This window comes from Phoca vitulina, unplaced genomic scaffold, assembly GCF_004348235.1.
Source record: "Phoca vitulina isolate PV1807 unplaced genomic scaffold, GSC_HSeal_1.0 scaffold68, whole genome shotgun sequence".
NCBI classification, from domain to species: domain Eukaryota; kingdom Metazoa; phylum Chordata; class Mammalia; order Carnivora; family Phocidae; genus Phoca; species Phoca vitulina.
Window position 1 is genome coordinate 5,609,831 of NW_022589771.1, and position 12,679 is coordinate 5,622,509.

Genomic DNA, 12,679 nt, shown 5'->3' on the forward strand with positions numbered 1-12,679 from the left:
ACGGTGCTTGTAGCCCAAGGGAGGAGGCATGGGGGCTTGAAAGGGAAGCAACCCACTATGTGCAAGACCACTTCCAGACTCAGACTCACTTCCTATAGATGTCAAGATTTGGGTCACCTTATCCGGTGAGCAACCACATCCAACTGAATTGAGAGCAGGTAACAATAGAACAGGAAGTGGGAAGGAAGCTATGACGACCAATCTTAACCTCTTGACCAGCAATCAAAGCAACTACGGAGCAGCTGCCCCTTATGTAAATTAAGGAAAATGTCAGTAAATACTTAACCAATTTCTGGAAGGTTTAGGTATTCCTAAGCCTTGTTACAAGACGACAAATCATCTAAGTTGTATATAAAACATGTAGGTTGAGAACAAATTTCACTATGGAAAATATTTTAAACTTTGGATATAAAAATATTTTAAAAATACAAAGTTTATAGTGTAGAGGATGAACAAAGGTTTAGGAACGTCACGACAGAAACATCTCACACAAGTTGAATTTTAAAACTCTGGAGCTCCACTAGACAAAGGAGCAAAGAACACGAACACAGAATTCTTAGAAGGCAATAGGTGAGTGCCTGAACGTTACAGGAAAGGGGAGAAAAATAATTAGTAATCAAAGAAATAATTTAAAATGACCGTAACATTTTAATTCCTAGGCGGCCATGGCTGGGCTGGATGCTGGCGTCTGGAGCCCTGCTCCATGGACGAGGGTGCTGTACCCTGAGCAGAGCGGTGACCACTGGACGGGAGGACATTGTGCAGAGGCTCCCCAGTCTCACCGTTTCTGTTCCCTTCATGGGCAACTCTGCATCTCACTGGCCTGCAGTGCGTGGGCCCCTGGGATTTTTGGGGAGGGATGAGGACTCAGTGGGCAGGAATGGGTGTGGCTTCGCTCTGTGGGGCTGTTGAAATTGGCAAGATAACAGACACCTCACACCAGCCCCAGATCTGTGTTTGACTTCAGGGAAGGTGCGAGGAAGCAGGTCTCGGGGCAAACATGTCGGGGCGTGGCCCGCGGGGAACACTCCAAGGTCAAACACCCCCCCCACCCCTCATGACTGGCTCACTGACTGAGGGGCCCAGGGGAACTCTCCCCTTTCTTTTTGGGGAGAGCAAAATCATTACCGTTTACCCATAAAAATACAGTATTTTCGATTATAGGCAGTGATGCTCATTATAGAAACATTTCAAGTGTGCCGGGGTGGCTCAGTGGGTTAAGTGTATGACTCCTGATTTTGGCTCGGGTCATGATCTTGGGGTCGTGGGATGGAGTCCTGTGTTGGGTTCCTCGCTCAGCTTGGGGTCTGCTTGAGATCTTCCCTCTCCCTCTGCGGTCCCCCCCCCCCCCCCCCCGCTCATTCTCTCTCTCTCTCTCTCAAATAAATAAATACATCTTTAAAAAAATTTTCAATGACTAGGAAAGCAGAATGCCAGGAAACAATGAGACTCACCCTTTCATCATTCAATGATACCCACTGCTGTTTCTCCTTTTTCCTTCTTCTTGCTGCTGAGTTGCTCATAACCCTTTTTATTTTGTTCTTTTTGGTTTAATACCACAGCATGAAGATTCTCCGCATTATTACAAATTCCTTAAAACAAGCTAGTGACGGCTGCATCGTGTTATATCGTGCAGCAATAACCGAACTTTGTTAATGATTTTTACGCTATGGGTAATCTGGGCTGTTTACAACTTTTCACGATTACTAGGATTTCTTTCACGAATATCTTCACGCAAAATGATTTTTCTGTGCTTAGGATTGTTTCTTTGGGGCATCCCCTAAAGCAGATTTACTAGGTCCGAGAGGGTGCTCTTTCTGAGATTCTTGATACAAAGTACCACGCTGAATTCCACAAAGGTGATGCCCATTTCCACTCACTCTGGATGTAGGTGTCCACTCACCCAACCACCAGCAGCTTTGCACCTTCTGATTAAAAACCTAAGTTTGGCAATGTGACTGGTTTGACCCACTGGCACTCCCTGAGGTAGTCCCACTCCCAGTCACCACCATCCTGCTCTAGGAGGGCTCCAAACTCCAATATTCAGCCCCAACCATGGCCTCCTAGGAATTTAAAACTAGCAGTGAGAGATGGGGAAGCTGATACCTAGTCCGTCACTTCCAGGATCCCTGACTTGGCCAAGCTGCAGATGAACCTCCCACATGTGGCTCAGCACCAATCAGGTCTGAACAAAGCCCTGCTCCTCCCAGCAGGTGAGTCTGGAATCCATCTGCTGATTCCTCTGCCAGGTTCCAAGAAGCATGAGGTAAGTGGGCACTGAGCATTCCCCCATTCATCTGCAGCTCAGTCCCTTTGGTGAGCAGACTGGGCCAGCACCTCCTGGGGTGCTGACCGCACCCCTTTCTTCCTCCTGCAGGCTTGGCAGGAATCTACCTCTTCAGGCCTCAGTGCCTCTCTGAGCATGAGTGCTGGTTGGTCCAGCACACAGACTCCCACTCCCACAATCCACCATGCTCCCCCCAGAATGCCCCCACCGGCCCCCGATGGAGCCCTGTGACACGGCCCTCTGGTCAGTTTCAGTCCATGCCTACCCCAGACTGAGGTGTGTGGGTACATTTTTTATTTCGCACGTGAGGATTTTCTATCTGGCCTGGACTGATGGTGAACAGTCCCCACTCCTGCTGAGCAAGGAACAAGGGGGATCACATGTGAATTACTCCAGTGGAGCTTCCCAAGGATGGTGGTTCTGGTCTCTGCTCTGCTCTGAGGCCACTGTCCTATGCTATTTAAGAGTCCCAGAGGTGAAGGCAGGGCAAAGAAGAAGCCAGAATGTCCGTGGTTCAGAGACCAGTCACGAGTGACTGACAAGGAGACTTATTTACTGGACAAATGCCCTGGAGTTGGTCTGAAGATCCTCAGTAAACTTTATTTCTATCTTACCCCTTCAACTTATGTCTTCCTTTGGTTATTTGCTTCTTCTAAGTATGGTTACCGAGGGCCGTGCCCTATAATGCAGGCAGATCTGATCACATGATCGCGGTTGGTTTATGATACATAAAGGATTGTGATTCTTGGACCAAGTCCTAGCTCATTGGTTGTGTCCTTACCTGGTCCTCGTGTCCCTGCTGGGCTGGATCTCATGGGACACGGAGGCCTTGACCACAGTCTGGCACCTGTCGGAGGGCTTGTGGGATAGGCCACCCCTCTGGGCTAGTCTTCAGCGTTCCAGCTTCTGTGAGCCCCTCACACCTGCTGGAGACAAAACCAAAAACGTTTTACCACTTTTATCATATTACAGTTGTTACTGGAAGTTTATGCAAAACCAAACCACAGAAGCAATCCCCCCAGCAAGGATCCTGTTTCCTCTTCCTGACAACCCTAAGATTTAGCCCAGGCAGGTTGTGAGGGAGGTTCTGGGGGTTGGGGTGGGATGGAGAGAATACCGAAGCCCCCTGGCTGGGCCGTGGTGGGGGAGGCTGGAGCCTGCCCTCACGCACTGTGAGTGCCCCTCGAGGGCGCTGCTCTGTGGCGGGTACGGGGGTGCCCCACGGAAGCACGCTGACGTCAGGTGCCAATCACACTCCCAAACTCAACCACATGAAGAGCGAGCCAGCTCGGGCCACTCGGCAGCCCTCTCCATGGTGGCACCAGCAGTCTCAACATGAGAGCCTTCATTTTTAAAAGATAAATGGGAAGCCATTCAAGGTTCTCCCCATATTTTTGTCCCTTCCTCACATTCTTGGATGCTTTCTTCAACAGCAGAAAAAGGTGGTGGTGGAGTTATCATCAAGCTCGGGGTCACACGCAGCCCAGGTCCCTCGTGTGAATCTCACCCCTGGCGCAGGACGCAGGGGACGGTTTCATGTCCACGCACTCGCCTGTGACGTTCTGTTTTTAAATCCCTGCTTTCGAAAAGGAGATGTCATGGTCCTTAAGAGGTCCGATGGAAAGTTTAGACTGTTGCCCTGCAGGTCCACCCTTCACCTTCTTCATGTTTCCACATAAGGACGTAATAAAAATAGATTTCAAAAACATGTCAAAGAGGAAGGTTGGTTTCTGCAACCCATGGACCTGGCCTTTCCTTCCAGAGTCGGCACTGAGGATGGTGTGATGCGGAAGCTGACAATGGTTCAGAATAAAAAATGTGGTGTGTGTATTCTCCAAATTTTTATGGCAATTATGTAGCTTTAAAACATTATTTGGCATTTTAAAATTTCAGAAGTATTAGTTCCTACCAAGAAACAGAGCCTCAATAGATGAAACCAAAACCGATAGAGCTGAAAGGAGAAATAGATTATCATCGGGACCCCGAGACCCCCTCCCAGCAACTGATAAAACTACTAGTCAGGGAATCAGCAGAGATGGGGGGATCGAAGCCACACCCCAGTAACAGGACTAGCTGGTATTTATAGGACATGCCACCCAACAATAGCAGGGTGCACGCTGTTTTTAAAGGGTCCATGAACGTTCACCAAGATAGACCATATACTGGCCCATAAAATAAATCCCAACAAATCTAAAATAATTTTTTTAAAAAAACCACAGAGGGTATGTTCTCTGACCATATTGGAATCAAATGAGAAGTCAACAACAGACAAGAAAATCTCTAAACACATAGAAGTTAAATCACACATTACTAAATAATCCACAGGTCAACAAGGAAGTTTCAAAAGAAATTTAAAAGTACATAGAACTGAATGAAAATGAACATACGACGTATCAAAACGTGCGGGACTTGGCTAAGGTGGTGCTTAGGGGGAGATCTGCTGCATTAACTTACACTAGAAATGAGAAAAGTTCTCAAATCAAAAACTTGATTTCCTACCTGAAACAATTAGAAAAATAAGAGCCAGGTAAATCCAAAGCAATGAGAAGGAAGGAAATAAGTGCAGAAATCAATGAAATTGAAAGCAGGAAAACAGAAAAAAATCAATGAAACCAAAAGCTAGTTCTTTGAGAAAAATCAATGAAACTGAAAAACTTATAGCAAAAGTGACAATTAAAAGCAGGAAGGCACAAGTAAACTCAGAAATGAAACAGATATAACTACAGACCCTAAAAACATCTAAAGGATAGTAAGGGATCACGATGAGAAGCTTTATGCTCATAAATGTGAATACTTAGAGGAATGGACTAATTTCTCAAAAACTACAAACTACTAAATTCAACTAAGTTGGTACAGACAATTGGAATAGCCCTCTAAACATCAGAGAACTTGAATTCATAATTTAAAATCTCCAAAAAGAAAAAGAAATTTCCACCTAGTTTTAAAAGAAGAATTAATGCCAATTTACAAAATCTCTTCCAGAAAATTAAAGAGGGATAAGCATTTCTCAACTCATTTTATGAAGCCAGTATTACCCTAATACCAAAGCCAAAGAGAACACACACACACACACACACACACACACACACACACACACACACAAACTACAGACCACTGTCTCTCATGAACTTAGATGCAAAATTCTTGAGTGAAATAGTAGCAAACCTAATTCAACAATATATAAAAAAGAGTTATGCACCATGATCAAATAGGGTGTATTCCAGCTATGTGAGACTGGTTCAACATTAGAAAACAATCAGTGTAATCCATAATATCAACAAGCTAAAGGAGAAAAATCATAGGATTGTATCAACTGATGTGGAAAAAAAATATTTGACAAAATCCAACAGCCATTCGTGACAAAAAGTCTTCACAAGTTAGTAATTATGGGGAATTACCTCAACTTGAAAAAAAAAATCTGCAGAACACCTATAGCTGATGTCATACTTAAAATAAAGACTGAATGCTTTTCCCCCTAAGATTGGGAACAAGGCAAAGGTGTCTACTCTCACTGCTCTTATTCAACATAGTCCTAGACATTCTAGTCACTGAAATGGGGAAGAAAAAGAAATAAATTGCCTGCAAATGAGAAAAAAAGAAATGAAACTATCTGTTTGCAGATGGCATGATCCCCTAGGTATAAAATCCCAAGGAATCTACACACACTCATGCACACACAAACTAAACTCTTAAAAATGATACAAGACTTCAGCAAAGCCATGGGATACAAGATCAGCCACAAAAATCAATTATATTTCTATATACTATCAGGAAACATGCAGGAACTGAAACTAAAAACACAATACCATGTACAATCACTCAAAAATGGGCTACTTAGGTATACACTTAACATATTGAGGATCTGTGTGCTGGATGGAAGAAATCCAAGATCTACTAAATAGACATACTAGATTCATGGATTGGAAGACTCAACATAGTAAGGATGTCAGTTCTGCCCAGATGATCTGTAGGTTTATGCAATCCCTATCAAAATCCCAGCAAGGTTTTTGTAGTAATGGATAAGCTTATTTTAAAATTTGTATGGAATGAATAGACATTTTTCCAAAGAAGACATCCAAATGGCCAACAGACACATGAAAAGGTGCTCAACATCATTCATCATCAGAGAAATGCAAATCAAAACCACGATGAGATACCACCTCACACCTGTCAGAGTGTCTACAATTAACAACATAGGAAACAACAGGTGTTGGCAAGGATGTGGATAAAGGGGAACCCTTGTTCCCTGTTGGTGGGAATGCAAGCTGGTGCAGCCACTCTGGAAAACAGTATGGAGGTTCCTCAAAAAGTTAAAAATAGAGCTACCCTACAACCCAGCAATTGCACTACTAGGTATTTACCCAAAGTATACCAAAATACAATTTGAAGGGGCACATGCACCCCAATGTTTATAGCAGCATTATTAACGATAGCCAAACTATGGAAAGAGCCCAGTGCCAATCTACTGATGAATAGATAAAGAAGATGTGGTATATATACATTGAAATATTACTCAGCCATCAAAAAGAATGAGATCTTGCCATTTGCAATGACATGGATGGAGCTATAGTATATTATGCTGAGAAATAAGTCAGTTAGAGAAAGACAAATACCACAGGATTTCACTCCTATGTGGAATTTAAGAAACAAAACAGATGAACATATGGGGGGGGGGGGAAGAGAGAGAAACAAACCATAAGAGACTCTTAATGATAGAGAACAAACTGAGGGTTGATGGATGGCAGTGGGGGGCATGGGCTAGATGGGTGATGGGTATTAAGGAGGGCATTTGTGATGAGCACTGGGCACTCTATGTAAGTGATGAATCACTATATTCTACTCCTGAAACCAATATTACACTATATGTTAACTAACTAGAATTTGAATAAAAATTTAAAAAACAAAAACAAAGACAAACAAAATAAATACAATTTGTATGGAAAGGTACAAGTCCTAGTATAGTTAAAATAATCTTGAAAAAGAACAATAAAGTGAGAGAAATCACTCTACCTGATAATAAGTCTTACTATGCAGCTACAGTGATCAAGACAGTGTGGTGTTGTCAGAGGGATAGAAACAGAGATCAACAGAACAGAACAGAGACCCCAGAAATAGACCCACGTGAATATGCCCAACTGATTTTTGGCAAAGGAGTAAAAGCAATTCAACAGAGAAAAGACAGCCTTTTCAATAAATGGTGCTGGAGTAATTGGATGTGCATATGGGGGAAAAAATGAACCTAGACCCAAACTTCACATCTTCACACACAAATTAACTCAAAATCCATCCTAGAATTCAATGTGAAACATAAAACTATAAATCTTTTAGGAAAAAAACATGAAGATCTTTGGGACCTAGAACTAGGCTAGGAGTTCTTCAATCTGGCACCTCACCAAAATTAACTTTTGCTGTGTGAATGCCCCAGTGGGAGAATACATCTGCAAACTACATATCCAACGAGGGCTTCTTTCCAAAATATATAAAGAACTCTCAAAACTCAACAGAGTAAAACAATCCAATTAGAAAATGGGCAAGACGCACGAACAGACATTCCTCCAAAGGGTATGCAGATGGCAGATGAGCGCAGGAAAAGATGTGAACACCATCGGCCATTAGGGAAATGCGGATTAAAACCACAGTGAAATATCACTACTCGCCTATCAGAATGGCTGAAATGAGAAGCTGTGGAGGCACCAGATGCTGACAGTGGTTGGGAAAACTGGAGTCCTCCCCCATTTCTGGTGGGGGTGTAAGATGGCGGGAACGCGCACGGACGGTCTCAACCAACAACTCGAGAGAAACACAGACCGTACGGTTCCCTGACGCGGGATCTGTGACCTGACCGTACTTTGACGGGAGAACAGATCAGAGCTTGCCTGGACTTAGAACAAGGGCGAGGGAGTGAGGTGCAGTTTTAAAAGGGTAACAGGGGGTCCTTGCAGCAACAGAGCTCTCAGATCTTCCCTGCGATGGCGGGCTCCCGAGCTCCCCCAGGCTCTGCACAGTGCGCACAGCGAGATGCACACACACACACACACACAAATGCACAGTTACACACACACCACACAGACATATGGTAAGACAGACACATCACACACCACATACACACACAGACACACACCATACAACACCCACAGAGACGTACAGAGACACGCACCATACCCCCCCCACACACACACACACTTACACACACCACACACATACACACACTTACACACACCACATGCACACTCAGACACACATCTAGACACACACACAGGGTACACATGAGATTGAAGAAATCTGGATAAGATCGGTGGACCGTATCACTGACCGGACCCTGCTGGTGCTGCTGGACTGTGGTTTTGCAAAATGCTCTCATTAGGGAACACGGGGCAGTTTCCGGGAGACCCCTCTCTGTACTGTTCCTGTGACTGCGTAGGACTCTATCATCATCTCAAGAAAAACTTCAATTAAAAAAGTAGTCGTCCAATAAGACTGTTTCTGAAATCATAGTTTTTGTGACCACGCAAACCAAACAAAACCAAACAAAAAGAAGTCGTTTTGAAGGTTACTTTCCTCAAGCCCCCTCTGAGGGGTTGGCGCCGGCTCCTCTCCTGGGGGTGTGGGAGGGTGCTGGACGGATAAACCGAGTCCCCAGCCCTGCCCCCCAGGGCATGACAGGGGGCCCACACAGGGGCTCTGCTTGAGCCTGGGGGAACGCTGGGGCCGTGGAAGTGCTCCCACAGTTTCGCAGCCACAGGCCTGACTCCCGCAGGGGATGAAAGGGGTTCGGGCTCTGGGATCTTGCCCGGGGGCCCGGACGCACTGCCCCTGCAGGGGCCTCTGAGTCACAGTGGGGTTCAGCAGGTGCAGTTGCAGGAAGCAGCTCTGGGTCTGGTTGGCAGCAAGCAGCCCTCTGACAAGCCAGGAGACAGGTGAGATGTGTCACCAGGGTCAGGCCAGGAGGCCGCTGCCCTGGGGCCTGGAAAAGATTCTGGAATTTTCCAGTGACCAAGAGGAGTGGGTGGGAGGGCTGCCTTCCCCAAGCCCCACCTGGCGACCAGGCCTGGGAAGATTCCAGGTCTCCCTAGAAGAAGGGTCTCTGAGGCTGAGAGTGATAAACCAGTTGCCATCTGGACCCAGGGACAGTCCCCGGCTTCTGTCCCTTCCCCTTCCTTGCTTTTCCCTCTGGCGCCTCCAGGAAGTGGGCATGAAGTTTAAATTCTGTGTTAGGGACCATTATTATCATACAAATTACAGCGTACCACCGTGAGCACCATTCGGGGGACGAGGGAGCCCGGCAGGTGCAGGTGCCCGGTGAGGAGGGTCGGCAGGTGCCTCAGACCTCAGCTCTTCCACAGCCCCCCTCCCTGCTCCCACCTCACCAGGGAAATCAGGGAGGGTGGAAGCTTCCAGTGTGCACGTAAGATGAAAGAAGGGGGAAAGTTAAAAAGACCCTTATAGAGAAAGTGTGTCAGACTCCCCCCAACTCCAAAACCCTGACATCAGTGCTTTGTGGATGAATTTCAAGACCAGCACTATCGTTTTCTCATTCTTTACGAGAATCCTCTGTTTTGTAATTTCTCATCCCTTAATGACCGCACTTTAACCTTTTCTCTATGAACAAGACTTTGAGACATAGTTTTTAGGATTTTGATCCCTCAATGGTAGAGCGGAGGACAGGACGGAAACCGCAATAGGGCAGGTTTCAATTTTCACACACCAAGTAGTTGTGTTTGTACGTTTAAGGGAAGAAATATGGAGACTTTTTAAATAAATCACCATTTTAGAGCATGAATGCCGTCTTCAGGCTGGTTTCACCTCCTCCCAAGCCAGGGAAGTGCTGGTTTACGGAACGGTGGGGTTCCGATGAAGTCCACTCAGGCAGCGTGCTTGGGTTCATGCGGCCTGTGCTCATGACGCTGGGGTGGGGGGCGCTGGGCACGCACCGGGGACAGACGACACTGCCCTCGGAGAGCCCTCAGCTTATAGAGAGAGACGAGCTCAGAAACAAGTGATTTCCGTGCCGTGTGTCACCATACCTGTGTAACCACACGCAAACACACACACACCCACACACACACAAACTAACACACACACACGCACACACGTACACCAGGCGTCATGGGAACCCGAAGAATGACCTCTCTGTGGGTCATTGGGGGAAAATTCAGAGCATGTCGGCACCCCAGAAGGGGCAAGTGATGGAAACACAGGTGTTCCCGGAAGTGGCTCACGAGCAGTTGAGTCGGCCAGGGCTCTAGCTTAGTGAGGGTTCCTCTTTCTTTCATTCAGGGTGGGGGGTGGGGAGAAGGTGGCCCAATGAGTAGATTTGTCTAAAGTAATTGATTTGAAACCCGTATTTAAGATCACACAGCAGAAGGTCTGTTCTTCTTGGTCGTTACTCCATCTTGGTGTCACCGGCGAGACTCTGTGCCTCCCTACGCCTGCCCCCCCGCCCCCCCGGGAATCTGCCTCTGTCCGCCTGGAGGGCGTGGGCCTCACACATGCATGCTAACCTCCGGGTTGCCCTCGTGGGCATCTTGCAGCCAAGCCAGACCTTGGGCATGAGGGCCCTGGCGACCGCGCCCATACCTGGAACTTCCTTGACTAGCACTGGGTCCAGGGCTGGTCTCTGTGACGGGGCGAAGGTTTGCACACCCACCCCTTACCTGGGTCTCCTGCACCATTGTGGGCAGATTCTCCATGTGCGAGATGGAGAATGACTTCTGGGAACACCCTCGGATCCGGAACCCCTCCCCTTAGAAGAGGGAGGCAAGTGGTCACAGTTTGGGTAGCCAACTTGGCATTTAAGTTCTTGACCGGTTTATAACACTCATTTTTCCAAACATTCTGAATATTGTTAGGTCTTCCACCATGCTTTTTAAAATGTTAAAAATCGGGCGCCTGGGTGGCTCAGTCGTTAAGCGTCTGCCTTCGGCTCAGGTCATGATCCCAGGGTCCTGGGATCAAGCCCCGCATCGGGCTCCCTGCTCGGCGGGAGGCCTGCTTCTCCCTCTCCCACTCCCCCTGCTTGTGTTCCTGCTCTCGATATCTCTCTGTCAAATAAATAAATAAATAAATCTTTAAAAAAAAAATAAAAAATAAAATGTTAAAAATCTAGCCATGTCAAACCCGAAAGCACCTAAGAGAGAAGGAGCCATCCCCGTGGTGCTGTCCTGGACGTCCAGGTGCAGGTGAGGGCTCTCCTCATTCACTAACCCACGACATGCATGCCCTGCACTTGCTTCTGCGGGTCAAGCCACCAGGGGAAGCAGCCCACCTGCCCTGTGGCATGTTCTCCGGGCTGTTTCTCTGGCTGCAGGTTAGTAGTACCCCACCCAGGACTTTGTCTCCTGGCTCCCACTCTAACCTGGCCGTCAGGCATGATGTGGGTGTGAAGCTGTAGCCACAGAAAAAAGGAACCAAATGGGAAGAGCTCCACCCATGGACCTGCGTTGGAGCCAGCAAAGGCCTCACTGGGACCAAATATTTCTAGGGGACGGAGCAGTCGACCGTGACTTTGAATGACTGATATGTCTCCAATGAGTTCAAACGGGTGGGGCCAAGTCTCTTTAGACTCAAATGCCAACGAGGGTGGCTTTGCAGAGGGTAATTGCATTAATTCCTGCTGGTACGATGTGCCCGGTGCAAACCCCGAATGCCCCACTGGCCTGACACGTGGGCTTGGGAACATCACTGCCACTCACACCTCAGTTTCCTTATCTGCGGGACGGGACTAATGAGAATTCCTGCCTCAGAGGGTCCTTGTGACGATAAAACAGTGCACACAGGAAATGCGGTAGAGCTGTGACAAGCGCGTGTACACGCTGATTCATTGCCTACCGTTAGCATTACTCAAGACCTTTTGAAAGATTGTAAGACAGCAAATATTTCCTAACAAAATTCAATAGTAATTAAGGTGATTGCTGAGCGGCCAGCCTGCCTTGGCGCTCCCTCTCTCCCTGGGCATCCCCGTCTCGGACACGCCAGGAGGCTCCCCAAAGCCTCTCCCTCCCCGGGCACCTGCTCGCTCTTTGAATCTCGCCATCTTTCCTACAGCCGCCTCAAGGCAAAGCAACAGATTCATATGTGATAACTTCATCTGTGGTAAAGTGCGTCTGGACAGTGATTGCCTACGAGCAGCTCTTCCCTGTTATGTGTGTGCCTGGGGGCCACAGAGGCTGTGTGGGTAACCGGGAGGGGTCTCTAACATTGCAGGTACGTGGTAGGGTAACAGGGCCAAGCAGAGATGCAGGGAAGCCTCTGGCCTCTTGATGACACGTGACTGTCCACCCTGCCTTCGGCACCCCTGTGCGGGGTTAGGTGGTCCTGCCTTAGTCCAGTACCTTCTCATCTTACTCTGCTTCTGAGTCTTTTGGTATAACTCTGATCTGCTGAGAAACCTGT